This window comes from Schistocerca americana, chromosome X (assembly GCF_021461395.2).
Source record: "Schistocerca americana isolate TAMUIC-IGC-003095 chromosome X, iqSchAmer2.1, whole genome shotgun sequence".
Classification (NCBI taxonomy): Eukaryota; Metazoa; Arthropoda; class Insecta; order Orthoptera; family Acrididae; genus Schistocerca; species Schistocerca americana.
In genome coordinates this window covers 868083925-868097300 of record NC_060130.1, presented here as the reverse complement: position 1 = coordinate 868097300, position 13376 = coordinate 868083925, and the positions used below count along the sequence as shown (strand labels likewise).

General features: G+C 43.1%; 1 protein-coding gene across 1 annotated transcript in view; it reads left to right on the top strand.

Annotated features, from left to right (window-relative positions):
- Positions 1-13376, top strand: part of LOC124554728 (venom acid phosphatase Acph-1-like) — a 265787-nt gene that overhangs the window by 223297 nt on the left and 29114 nt on the right. The window lies entirely within an intron of this gene.

Sequence of the window (13376 nt, the reverse complement as noted above, 5' to 3'; positions counted from 1 at the left end):
TCTGGTGCTAATGGCTACTCAGAAGGTGGCATCCAGATGTCAAGGCTGACATGCAAAGAAATGCTAAGATGTTGTAACCAGGGAGATCTGGGGTGCAAATTTCTCGACCTCCGCTATTGGGTGGAGAAATGTAGGATCCCCCTGAACAGGTCAGGCATGCACTACACACAGGAAGTGGCTACAAGGGTAGCGGAGTACGTGTGGAGTGCACATGTGGGTTTTTTAGGTTAGAGAATTCCCTCCCTAGGCCCGGCAAGACGCCTCCTGAGATGCGGCAAGGTAGGAGTAGGCAAAATGCAACAGGGAATAACAATAATTGCAGGAGCGTCTATAGAAAGGTCCCAGAACTGCTCTCATTAATACACGGTCACAAGGCCCACATAGTACTAGGGACAGAAAGTTGGCTGAAATCAGATGTAAACAGAAACGAAATTCTGAACTCAGATTGGAATGTAAACCGCAGAGACAGGCTGGACAGTGAAGGGGGAGGCATGTTTATAGCGATAAGAAGTGCAATAGTATCAAAGGAAATTGACGGAGATCCGAAATGTGAAATAATTTGTGTGAAGGTCATGGTTAAAGCAGGCTCAGACATGGTAATTGGATCTCTCTATAGGCCCCCTGGCTCAGCAGCTGTTGTATCTGAGCACCTGAAGGATAATTTGGAAAATATTTCGAGTAGATTTCCCCACCATGTTATAGTTCTGGGTGGAGATTTTAATTTGCCGGATATAGACTGGGAGACTCAAACGTTCATAACGGGTGGCAGGGGCAAAGATTCCGTTAAATTTTTTTTTAAGTGCTTTATCTGAAAACTACCTTGAGCAGTTAAACAGAGAACCGACTCGTGGCCATAACATATTAGACCTTCTGGTGACAAACAGACCCAAACTATTTGAAACAGTTTACGCAGAACATGGAATCAGTGATCATAAAGCGGTTACTGCATCGATGATTTCAGCCGTAAATAGAAATGTTAAAAAAGGTAGAAAGATTTTTCTGTTTAGCAAAAGTGACAAAAAGCAGATTTCAGAGTACCTGACAGCTCAACACAAAAGTTTTGTCTCAAGTACAGATAGTGTTGAGGATCAGTGGACAAAGTTCAAAGTCATCGTACAATATGCATTAGATGAGTACGTGCCAAGCAAGATCGTAAGAGATGGAAAAGAGCCACCGTGGTACAACAACCGAGTTAGAAAACTGCTGCGGAAGCAAAGGGAACTTCACAGCAAACATAAACATAGCCAAAGCCTTGCAGACAAACAAAAATTACGCGAAGCGAAATGTAGTGTGAGGAGGGCTATGCAAGAGGTGTTCAATGAATTCGAAAGTAAAGTTCTATGTACTGACTTGGCAGAAAATCTTAAGAAATTTTGGTCTTACGTCAAAGCGGTAGGTGGATCAAAACAAAATGTCCAGACACTCTGTGACCAAAATGGTACTGAAACAGAGGATGACAGACTAAAGGCCAAAATACTAAATGTCTTTTTCCAGAGCTGTTTCACAGAGGAAGACTGCACTATAGTTCCTTCTCTAGATTGTCGCACAGATGACAAAATGTTAGATATCGAAATAGATGACAGAGGGATAGAGAAACAATTAAAATCACTCAAAAGAGGAAAGGCTGCTGGACCTGATGGGATACCAGTTCGATTTTACACAGAGTACGCGAAGGAACTTACCCCCCTTCTTGCAGCGGTGTACCGTAGGTCTCTAGAAGAGCATAGCGTTCCAAAGGATTGGAAAAAGGCACAGGTCATCCCCATTTTCAAGAAGGTACATTGAACAGATGTGCAGAACTATAGACCTATATCTCTAACGTCGATCAGTTGCAGAATTTTGGAACACGTATTATCAAAAGAAAAGTTCGGAGTAGGTATTAAAATCCACGGAGAAGAAATAAAAACTTTGAGGTTCGCCGATGACATTGTAATTCTGTCAGAGACAGCAAAGGACTTGGAAGAGCAGCTGAACAGAATGGACAGTGTCTTGAAAGGAGGGTCTAAGATGAACATCAACAGAAGTGAATCGAGGATAATGGAATGTATTCGAATTAAATCGGGTGATGCTGAGGGAATTAGATTAGGAAATGAGACACATAAAGTAGTAAAGGAGTTTTGCTATTTGGGGAGCAAAATAACTGATGATGGTCGAAGTAGAGAGGATATAAAATGTAGAATGGCAATGGCAAGGAAAGCGTTTCTGAAGAATAAAAATTTGTTAACATCGGGTATAGATTTAAATGTCAGGAAGTCGTTTCTGAAAGTATTTGTACGGAGTGTAGCCATGTATGGAAGTGAAACGTGGACGATAAATAGCTTAGACAGAAAGAGAGTAGAAGCTTTCGAAATGTGGTGCTACAGAAGAATGCTGAAGATTAGATGGGTAGATCATATGACTAATGAGGTAGTACTGAATAGAATAATGGGGAGAAGAGGATTTTATGGCACAACTTGACTAGAGCAGGGGATCCGTTGTTAGGACACATTCTGAGGCATCAAGGGAGCCTCAATTTAGTATTGGAGGGCAGCGTGGAGGTTAAAAATCATAGAGGGAGACCAAGAGATGAATACACTAAGCAAATTCAGAAGGATGTAGGCTGCAGTAGGTACTGGGAGATGAAGAAGCTTGCACAGAATAGAGTAGCATGGAGAGCTGCATCAAACCAGTCTCAGGACTGAAGACCACAACAACAACAACATTATGTTTGAGTATAATGACTTTTCTGGAGACTGGAAATCTACTCTGTAGGAATCAACATGGGTTTCGAAAAAGACGATCGTGTGAAACCCAGCTCGCGCTATTCGTCCACGAGACTCAGAGGGCCATAGACACGGGTTCCCAGGTAGATGCCGTGTTTCTTGACTTCCACAAGGCATTCGATACAGTTCCCCACAGTCATTTAATTAACAAAGTAAGAGCATATGGACTAACAGACCAATTGTGTGATTGGATTGAAGAGTTCCTAGGTAACAGAACGCAGCATGTCATTCTCAATGGAGAGAAGTCTTCCGAAGTAAGAGTGGTTTCAGGTGTGCTGCAGGGGAGTGTCGTAGGACCGTTGCTATTCACAATATACATAAATGACCTTTTGGATGACATCGGAAGTTCATTGAGGCTTTTTGCGGATGATGCTGTGGTATATCGAGAGGTTGTAACAATGGAAAATTGTACTGAAATGCAGGAGGATCTGCAACGAATTGACGCATGGAGCACGGAATGGCAACTGAATCTCAATGTAGACAAGTGTAATGTGCTGCGAATACATAGAAAGAAAGATCCCTTATCATTTAGCTACAATATAGCAGGTCAGCAAGTAGAAGCAGTTAATTCCATAAATTATCTGGGAGTACGCATTAGGAGTGATTTAAAATGGAATGATCATATAAAGTTGATCGTCGGTAAAGCAGATGCCAGACTGAGATTCATTGGAAGAATCCTAAGGAAATGCAATCCGAAAACAAAGGAAGTAGGTTACAGTACACTTGTTCACCCACTGCTTGAAAACTGCTCAGCAGTGTGGGATCTGTACCAGATAGGGTTGATAGAAGAGATAGAGAAGATCCAACGGAGAGCAGCACGCTTTGTTACAGAATCATTTAATAATTGTGAAAGCATTACGGAGATGACAGATAAACTCCAGTGGATGACTCTGCAGGAGAGACACTCAGTAGCTCGGTACGGGCTTTTGTTGAAGCTTCGAGAACATACCTTCATCGAGGAGTCAAGCAGTATATTGCTCCCTCCTACGTATATCTCGCGAAGAGACCATGAGGATAAAATCAGAGAGATTAGAGCCCATACAGAGGTGTACCGACAATCCTTCTTTCCACGAACAATATGAGACTGGAATAGAAGGCAGAACCGATAGAGGTACTCAAGGTACCCTCCGCAACACACCGTCAAGTGGCTTGCAGAGTATGGATGTAGATGTAGATGCAGATGTAGAGCTGAAAGGCAAAACCAGAGCCCAGACAGCAAGGAAAAAGACACAGTTGGAAAATGCATGACAGTTGGGAATAATGAAGCATAATGGGACCACAGCACTCAGGATATGCAGATTCAATAACAAGTGAAACATTGTTTCAATGTTTAAACAAATAGAATGTCTCAGTGGTGCATGCTATAAAAGAATGACACTCATGTCATAAATGTTTGTTAAAAGTGTTCTGATGGACAGCCAGGTGCTGTTATAGAGTAAAAGTAGAATAAATATACTGTGTGTAGTGTAATTGAACATCTGGGGCCATTATGTGTTGTTTATAAAGGCACCTGTCTTTATTAATGTTAATATTTGCAGCCGTTTTCCTCAGTTGCTAATAACATCTTCAGTTATGTTTTATCATAACGATAAGAAAATTTCCATCTTTTGCACGTGAAATACTTTTATATTTCCATTTATGTAACACTTAAGTGTTAAAGAATGCAGTTAAGGATTTCTATAGAAAGGTAACCAAGCAGTCAAACAATGTGAGTGAAATGTTTAATTTTCTATGTACAAATTAGTGTATGAAGAGATAGCTCACTAATGATTACCATCAAAAAACTCTGAAGAGAATATTTCAATTTTGTCTTCATTGTCTTTAAAGCTGAATGTAAAGTATGGCATTTTCTATATTACTTTGTGTTCGTTGTTTATCATACTAAAAATGGTAATGGGTGTAGATAGTAGCTAGTACAAGAGCATCAGAAATAGAATGAGAATTCATATGGATAATAAGGAACTGAAAATCAGTGTGGTTTATATTAACTTGTAAAATCAGTTTCTTTTTGGTAAATCTCCAATGAGACCATTTAATGAAAAAAAAATTGTTTATGGTAGATCATTATGAGATTCTATATCTGTTTTTGACGTCTGGCGAAAGCCTAAGTTTACTGCACAGGAAGAAGTAAGAACCAATTGTAGAGGCTACCCCCCACAAGCCATAATACCATGACTCATGTCATTTTCAAAATTGAAATTTTGTTTCAAAAAATATGAATTTTGAAAAGAAAACATCAGAGGGGATGTGGGAGGTTCCTCCTGTTTTGGAATGTATTTCATTTTCTAAATTTTATGTTTGCTAGAACTTGGCTTATGACATAAGTAATTCACTGCCTTTAGTAGCACTGCAGAATATGATGGCAGTGAGTAGAAAGCTGGTTTCCAAGGAGGTAGTGGTGGTGAGTGGACTATATGGCATGGTAGTGAATCATAGCAGAGGGGAGACATATGCAAGCCCTGAGAGGTAATCTTGCTTGGCAGTCAATACATAGGGGAACCACAAGTGTTGTGTAGCAAAACTCAGAATTTCCTTTATTAAGTACTAACTATTAAAGTCCACTTAGGACATAGAAAATACTAGGAGGAGCCTAGGGGTCATCAGCGCCTTAATATGATAATGTTGCTCTACATTAAACCGGTTAATTCAGAAGGTAAATGAATATTGTTAAGTTACTGAAAATGTATGAAGAGCTACAGAGTTTAATGAGGTACACAAGAGATTTTGGCTGCACCCCAGTCTTGCCAGTCAGGGACAGGATTTAGTTGGAGCCTCTTCTTTTGGGATAGTTAGCTTTACCATGCTCAAGCTCTCAAAATGTATTAACTTTTTACAATGACTCATTTCATACCATTAAACTGATATTGTTTTACAGCACTTGCTAACAAAGATATAATAAAGGCATCCCAGGACTTATTTGAAGTAAATTAGCTATCCATGCGTTCACTTATAATTACAGTTATCCTGATTGCATCTTCTGAAGAATCCGGTGTGCTACAAGAACTGCTTTGAGGGACATCATATACGAGATGTGCATCTTCATATTTTTGTGGCACAAAAATTGTTCCATAAAATTTTGGGTGTGCAGCCACATAAATTCAATGTCTTCTTCTAATATTTCTGCTGTATACCATTCAGCCATCTTCAGTGTGAGCCGAGGTGACTGATGATCCAGAACTTGCTCTGTCCTTTTCAACCCACGGACTGCACCACAACGCATGCAGCTACAGATACACAAGGTGCCAGAGACATTGATCGGTGGCTGATCAATGTCTCTGGCACCTTGTGTATCTGCGGCCATATGCACTGTGGTGCGGTCCGTGGGTTTGGAAGGATGGAGCAAGTGCTTGACCGTCAGTCACCTTGGCTCACCTTGGCTAGCACACAACTGGGGAGCTTTTCAAGCATAATTTTGTTTGCTGTTGCTGTTAACAGTACGATGTCTACAGTATAAATGCTAGTTTGATGCTCTTTATCTGCGAAAAATTTTGTAGTTTTAGTTTTTTTATCTTGTCTCACTAATATTAATTGTCATGGCAGTTGCTACAATGAAGCTGAAAGAATGGGCAGAAAAAAGTCAGTATGAATGTGAAAGAGTATTGTGTGTGTGTGTGGGGAGGGGGGGGGGGGGGGGGAAGAGGGGATGGGGGTTATTTTATGGGCATGAGTGCCAATGAGCTTACAGAACACACTCAATATCAGAACCATGTATTGAGGCTAGCAAGCAATCTTTTGCCACGCAGCAGCAATGCCTCATGGGATGACAAGTATGCAGATAATATTACTGAAATCGACAACCTAGCTGCCTCTCAGTGAATGATGGTGAGGGGGGTAGGGGGCAGATAAAAGAAGCATATTTTTACACTATCACAAGTCGATTTTAGGGAGGAAGTACATTGTCTGGTCATATTAATGTGAGCACCTATCAAAAGCCTGAATAAACACCTTTTGCAGAGTGTACTGCAATGAGATAGGCAGGAAGAAAGTCAGTGAGGATCTGTAAGGTACTGACAGCAATGTGGAGCTATGCTGTGGCCAGCTAGGTTTCTTGGTTGCAGATCCATAGTGCAAACAGCCCTATCAAGGTGGTCCCACAGATTCTCGATTGGGTTTTAATCCAAGGGGTTTTGGTGAGCAGGGAAGTATGGTAAACTCATCATGGTGCTCTTTGAGCCACACATGTACACTGCGAGCTGTGTGACACTTTGCAGTGTCCTTCTGGTAGATGCCACTGTGCTGAGAGAAAACAAACTTCATGTAGTGGTGGACATGGTCCTCAAGGATAGGTGCATACTATTTTGCCCATTGTGCCTTCCAGAATTACTCAGGGTATGCCATGAAAACATTCTCCAGACCATAACACTCCCTCCTCTAGCCTGGATCCTTCTGTCAATTGTTGCAGGGTGTTTGCTTTCTGTCCCAATGGACCATAAAAATGTGATTTATCTGGAGAGGGCACCTGCCACCACTCAGTGGATGTTCAGTTACAGTACTGGCGTGCAAATTCCAGACTTCATTGCCAATGTACAGCAGTCAGCATGGGTGCCTGAACCAGGTGCCTGCTGCAGAGGCCCATACACAGCAATGTTCACTGAACAGTCATTGAGGAGACACTGTTGGTAGCATCTTGATTCACCTGGGTGGTCAGTTGCTCAACAGTTGCATGTCTATTCACTCATACACATCTCCACAGCTGTCATTCAGCCCTGTCATCTATTGCTTGTTGTGCACCAGTTATAGTTAGCACCATTTTGCCATGCAAGGTATACTTTAGCCGTGGTAGCACACAACAGTTTAAAAACTTAGACTTTTCAGAAATGCTTCTGATCTTGGTCCAAAAGCCAGTCATCACGCCCTTTTGGATGTCAGATAAATTACTTCATTTTCACATTACAACAATGACTGCACTGTTTTCTGTGTCCCCCCAAACACGCTTCATATTGTCCTCACTGCTAGTGCTGTCATCTGCCATATGTGAGTGGTTATTTCATATTGATGTCAAACATAGATGGTGGCCACATTAATGTGACGTCCACAGCTCGTAGTCTAGTCGCTAGCACTGCTGCCTCTGGACCACGGGCTCCCGGGTTCGATTTTCAGCCAGGATGGGGATTTTCTCTGCCTGGAGACTGGGTGTTTGTGTTGTCCTCATCATATCATCATCACCATCATCATCATTCATGACAGTTGCTAGATTGAATTGAGTAAAAATTGGACTGTGTGAATATTGGGACTTCGTACGGGTGCTGATGACCCCACAGTTGAGTGCTCCACAAACCAAACATCATCATCATCATCATCATTATCATCACATTAATGTGACTGGAGCATTTAGTATGTACTATTGTTGATAGGCATATCCTTTGTGTTTCCTTGGTGTGATCAGCATTTCAGTGGATGCTTTATCCATCTAGTACAAGGGATTCAATAAGTCTAAAATTGCTTGTTGGTAAATAAAGGCAGGTGGATCTTCCCAGAACAAAAAAGTAAATTTCTTTCACATACATCCTGAATCCGTACATGTTTCACTGGACTATGAAGACTATTTGCATATTTTTCTTTTGTCTTCCTCTTTTCTTTGAATGGATGAGGGCAGCCTGTGACAGATTGTGGATTGACAGAAAGGCAAGGCCATCATGCACTGAAGCCCATAAGGCTTCTTCATTTCTATGTACATTACATGATCCAACAGCGACCAGAGGGATAGTGCCAGTTATTTTCTGGTGTGTGGATTTGCAAGGGTAAATTTCTGAGCTTCTGTATGGGTGTCTTAGAAACATTAGGGTTCAACATCCACTTGGTGACAGAAGCACATGACATGACTCTTGGCGGCTGAAAATGGAAAGCCTTGGGTGAGAACCCATGAGTGCACCTTTTGTATGTGACCCTGTAGCTGACCCTCAGCAACAACCATACTAGAGAAGCAATAATAAAACAAAGATCATCAGCGTATAAGGAGGGCGATACCGAAAACCCCACAGGTGCCTCTAGACTATTGATGGCCACCAGAAAGAGGGGGACACTCAGTACAGAGCCCTGCATGAGCCCGTCCTCTTGGATATTGGGGGTACTGAGTGAAGAACCCACTTGAACCCAGAACATAGAGTGTGACAGGAAGTTCTTGAAGAAAACTGGGAGTGGACCCTGCAGACCACACTCGTGTAACATAGTAAGGATGTGGGGATGCCTTGTCTTGTCATAAGCCTTCTGTAGGTAAAAAAAGACAGCAATGAGTTCATGGCGATGTGCAAAGGCCATCTGGATGGTGGATTCAAAGTGAACCAAATTATCAGCAGAGGAGCAGCCTTTTCAAAAATCACCCTGAGATGCAGTCAAAAGTTCCCAGGAGCCAAGCAGCCAACACAGCAGCTAGCTCACCATGCATTCAACAACTTACAGAGAATGTCAGTAGAGCTGATTGGGTGATAACTGTCCATCTTGAGGGGGCTCTTACCCAGTTTCAGTACCAGAACTATCACACTGTCTCGCCATTGAGAAATGAATTCACCTTCATTTCAGATCCAATTGAAGAGGGAGAGGATGTGATGCTCACAGTCCACTGAGAGACGTTTCAGCATTTAGTTGTGGATGAAGTTGCATCCTGGGAGCGTATCAAGGCAATGGGCTAGGGCACTGGAGATTTCCCATTCACTGAATCGAGCATTATATGGCTCCAAGTGGCGGGTAGTAAAAGATAAGCGCATTCACCTCTGTCATTGTTTTATGAAACAAAAGGTGGAGTCATAGTTATCAGATGCAGATACCTGAGCGTAATACTCAGCAAAATGCTCAGCAACAGTGTCTGGATCAGTATAAATGGCACCATCTAAGGAAATACTTGGTACACCTGGAGGGGACTGGAAGCTGTAGAGTCATCTGATCTTTGCTCATATCTGTGATGGAGAGGCACATGATCCAGTGGTGGAAACACACCATTCCCAGGATTCTTGCTTTCATCATTTGATGAGATAGTGGACACGGGCACTGATCTGTTTAAAGGCAATGATGTGCTCCAATGAAGGATGCCACTTAGGTCATTGGAGAGCCTGCCTATGATCTCTGATTGCCACAGCAATCTCTGGGGTCCACCAGGGTGCCGTCTTCCAATGGGGTGATCCCAAGGAAGAGGGGGTGGCTTGGTTGGCTGCTAAAAGAATGGTTGCCACCATATGCAGAACAGCTGCATCAACACTGGCTTACAGTGGGAAGCTAAGGACAACAGAGGTGAACCCATCCCAGTCAGCATTACACAGAACTCATCTGGACAGGCATCCAGGGGAGCAACACTGAAGTAGGGACACGAAGATCAGGAAGTGGTTACTACCACACAGGTCATCATGGACTCTCCAGTGGACAGATGATAGAAGACCAGGGCTGCAAAAGGAGATATAAATGGACAAATAAATTGCATGTGGCACATTAAAGTGTATGGGAGCACTAGAGTTCAAGAGGCAAAGATCAAGCTGTGCCAGTAATGTTTCAATGTCTTTACCACAGCCAATGATCACTGTTCCACCCCACAAAGGGTTATGTGCACTGAAGTCACCCACGAATAGGGAAGGTGAGAAGAGCTGAGAGAGTAATACAGACAGTCCATCCTGCACATGACATCACTGGGAGGAAGATAAATATTACAGAGGATAAAATTCTGATGTCCACATACCCAAACAGCCAGAGCTTCCAATGGTGTATCAAGAGGCACAAGGTCACATAGGTCATATAGAGTCAGCACATATGTACAAACTCCATGCAACACCCTCTCATAGTCAGTACAGTTCTTAAAATAACCTCGGTATCCACAAAGGGCAAGGGTCCGAGTTGCTGGAATCAATGTTTCCTGGATGGTAATACAGAATGCAGAGTATGTGCTTTAAAGCTGCCGTAGCTCAACCAGGTGGTGGAGAAATCTCTTACAATTCCACTTCCACTTGAGGATACGACTGTCTGATTACTTTGGGGTCGTGAAGCAACCGGAGGGGGGGGGGGGGGGGGCAGGTTATGACCCAGAGTCCACTAGTTGAGCCATCAGGGGATCCATTGACATAGGTTTTGTTTTCTGTGGCACATTGCCTCGGGACATCTGGTGCCTCAGGAGCCACCAGGATCTCCACTTGGCACTACACATGCAGAGTCCAGTGGCATGGGGACCACTGGAGTTTCCTTCAGCTTTGAGGACTTATTTTTGTCCTACTTTTCCTTAGAAGATGAGGACTGAGAAGGTTTTCCTGAATTGGTTTCAGTGACAGATGAAGAATAAATCTGACAGCCAGCAGCCTGTTGTTTCTTCATCCATTGCCTGCAGTCTGGCTGTCGACCAGCAGGAACCGTGGAGGGAAGAGCCCCAAGGGACATCTTCCTTGCTAGAGAAGCTGGAGGAGGATAAGGTGCCTCCAGATGGGGGATGGGGACTGGTGCCCCCTGCACGTGGGGAGCCAATGCACCAGAAGTGGGTGTGGTGGATGCACTAGAAGGACCCCCGAACCACCTGGGGAGCAAGTATCAGCAGGTGGCTCTGAGCACCCACTGTAAGAGGTGTAAGAGGCACAACAGAGGAAGGCACCATGACAGAGAAGGCAATGACATTGCAGCTGTAATGTAAGATTGTGTCATTTGTCTGGGATTAAGACGTTCATACCTTTCTGTGGCCTCTTGATATGTGAGCTTGTCCAACGCCGTATACTTCTCGATTTTCTTCTCATGCTTAAAAAATGAGCAATATGTTGAGCAGGGAGAGTGGAGCTCACCACAGTTGACACAGAGCTCACAAGGAACGTTCATGTGCAGCAGACATTCACAATCCCTGCAGGCGGAGGTAGCAGTGCAACAAAAAGACACATGTTTGAACTTCATACACCTGAATTACCTCATAGGAGGAGGAACATCGGGTTTCACATCACACCGGTAGACCATCATCTTGACCTTCTCAGGCAATGTATCATCATCAAAAGCCAAGAGGAAAGCTCCAGTAGCAACTCTCTTTTTCTTTGGTCCCCTATGGACACAATGGATGAGGTGCACACCCCTTCGCTCTAAGGTGGCCCACAGCTCATCATCAGGTTGTAGAAGATCAGGGTGAAATATGATGCTCTGGATCATATTGAGACTCTTGTGGGGAATGACGGTCATGTGAATGTCACCCAACTTTTCACAAGACAGCAGCACATGTGACTGGGCAGGAGATGGCGTTTTCATGAGGAGGGAACCACCCTTCATCTTAGGGATGGCTATGATTCCCCATATTTGTCTTCAATGTTTTCCACAAGAAAATAAAGACTTTGTGGCCAAAAAGGCGTCCCAATTGGTCCTGATTTGGGGGTGGGGGAAAGGGGTTGATTACGCTCCTTGTCGTTTAGTCCTGAGTTGTTCCCATGGAGTGGCAAGGAAAGGGTATGTGTTGGAATCATACTTTCATATTTTGTTGCATCATACAAGACCTTCCTATTTGAAGAGACTGCAGGGGCTGTGTGACCTCCAGTGGGAGAAAGTTTAAGTGGCTTCATGTGCAAACTATCCGCCATAGTGCCACTCACTCTGAATGGGGTCTCCCCATGGGTACCACTCAGCCACAGCAACAGCTACCTGGCCAGTAAACTATTGCTGGGAGTCCCCATGCCCCAGACCCCCAAATAGGGTCTGCACTAAAAGGACTCTTCGGTCAAGAGTCAAAGGAGGTAAGAGATAGACGAAGTGTAGGTTCGCAGCACAGAAAGACGAAACAGTACTGCAATGGCTGGGGCCCTGTGGTAGCCAAGCATGTACTCTCCAAAAATTGGTGACCCCTGTGGGGGTAGAGGAAATGGTTGGTGTCTTCAATATATGACAGGCACGGATTTGGGATTGCAGAGCAGGAGAATTTTATGGCTAGAGAGGAGGTATTGCAAGGAGGTTTGTCCCTGAGTTGTAAAGTTTTTCAGGACTAGGTTGGTGAGGGCTATGGATTGACAATTTGAACAGATAGAGGTCATTATGAAGGGGGAGGGGGGGTTGCAGTTGGAAATAGGTGATTTGATGGTCAGGCCATTGTGAGGGATTCCATGAGCTAGGTGACAACACGGGAACAATATGTGGGACTCAACTCTGGAAGGAACTATCCTGGCATTTGCCTTAAGGGGGTAGTCCTCTTTGAACATAAGAAAAATAGGTAAGGTTTTTTTTTTTTTAATAACAAGTAATGCTATATCTGATAATATAATTTTATTCCTCACACATTTTTGTGTCCACATTGGATGCTCCCTGCAACCAGATGGAAGGACTCCTTGCAGCTGGAACATTAGTCATCAATGGGAATTCCCAAAGCCCTCCTATTGGACCTGTAACAAAATAATTTTCTAAAATTCATTCTCAATATACTTTCTGTCAGTATAAATAGGATAAATGAAAAATATTAAGTTTGAACAAAATGGTAATGTGTTAAAACAAAAGTCACTTGAAAAATATTAAGCTTTAACAGAATCGTAATTATTGAAACTTTCTTTGCTCAGAATATCAAGACAAAAGTTTACATCAAAAACAGACTTTTGAAGATATCACAAAATGGCTAAGCACATTCACAGAAAATTCAATTTAGAATGCCACTGCTGGCATCGTATTCTGATCAAAATTGTATGTATCTTT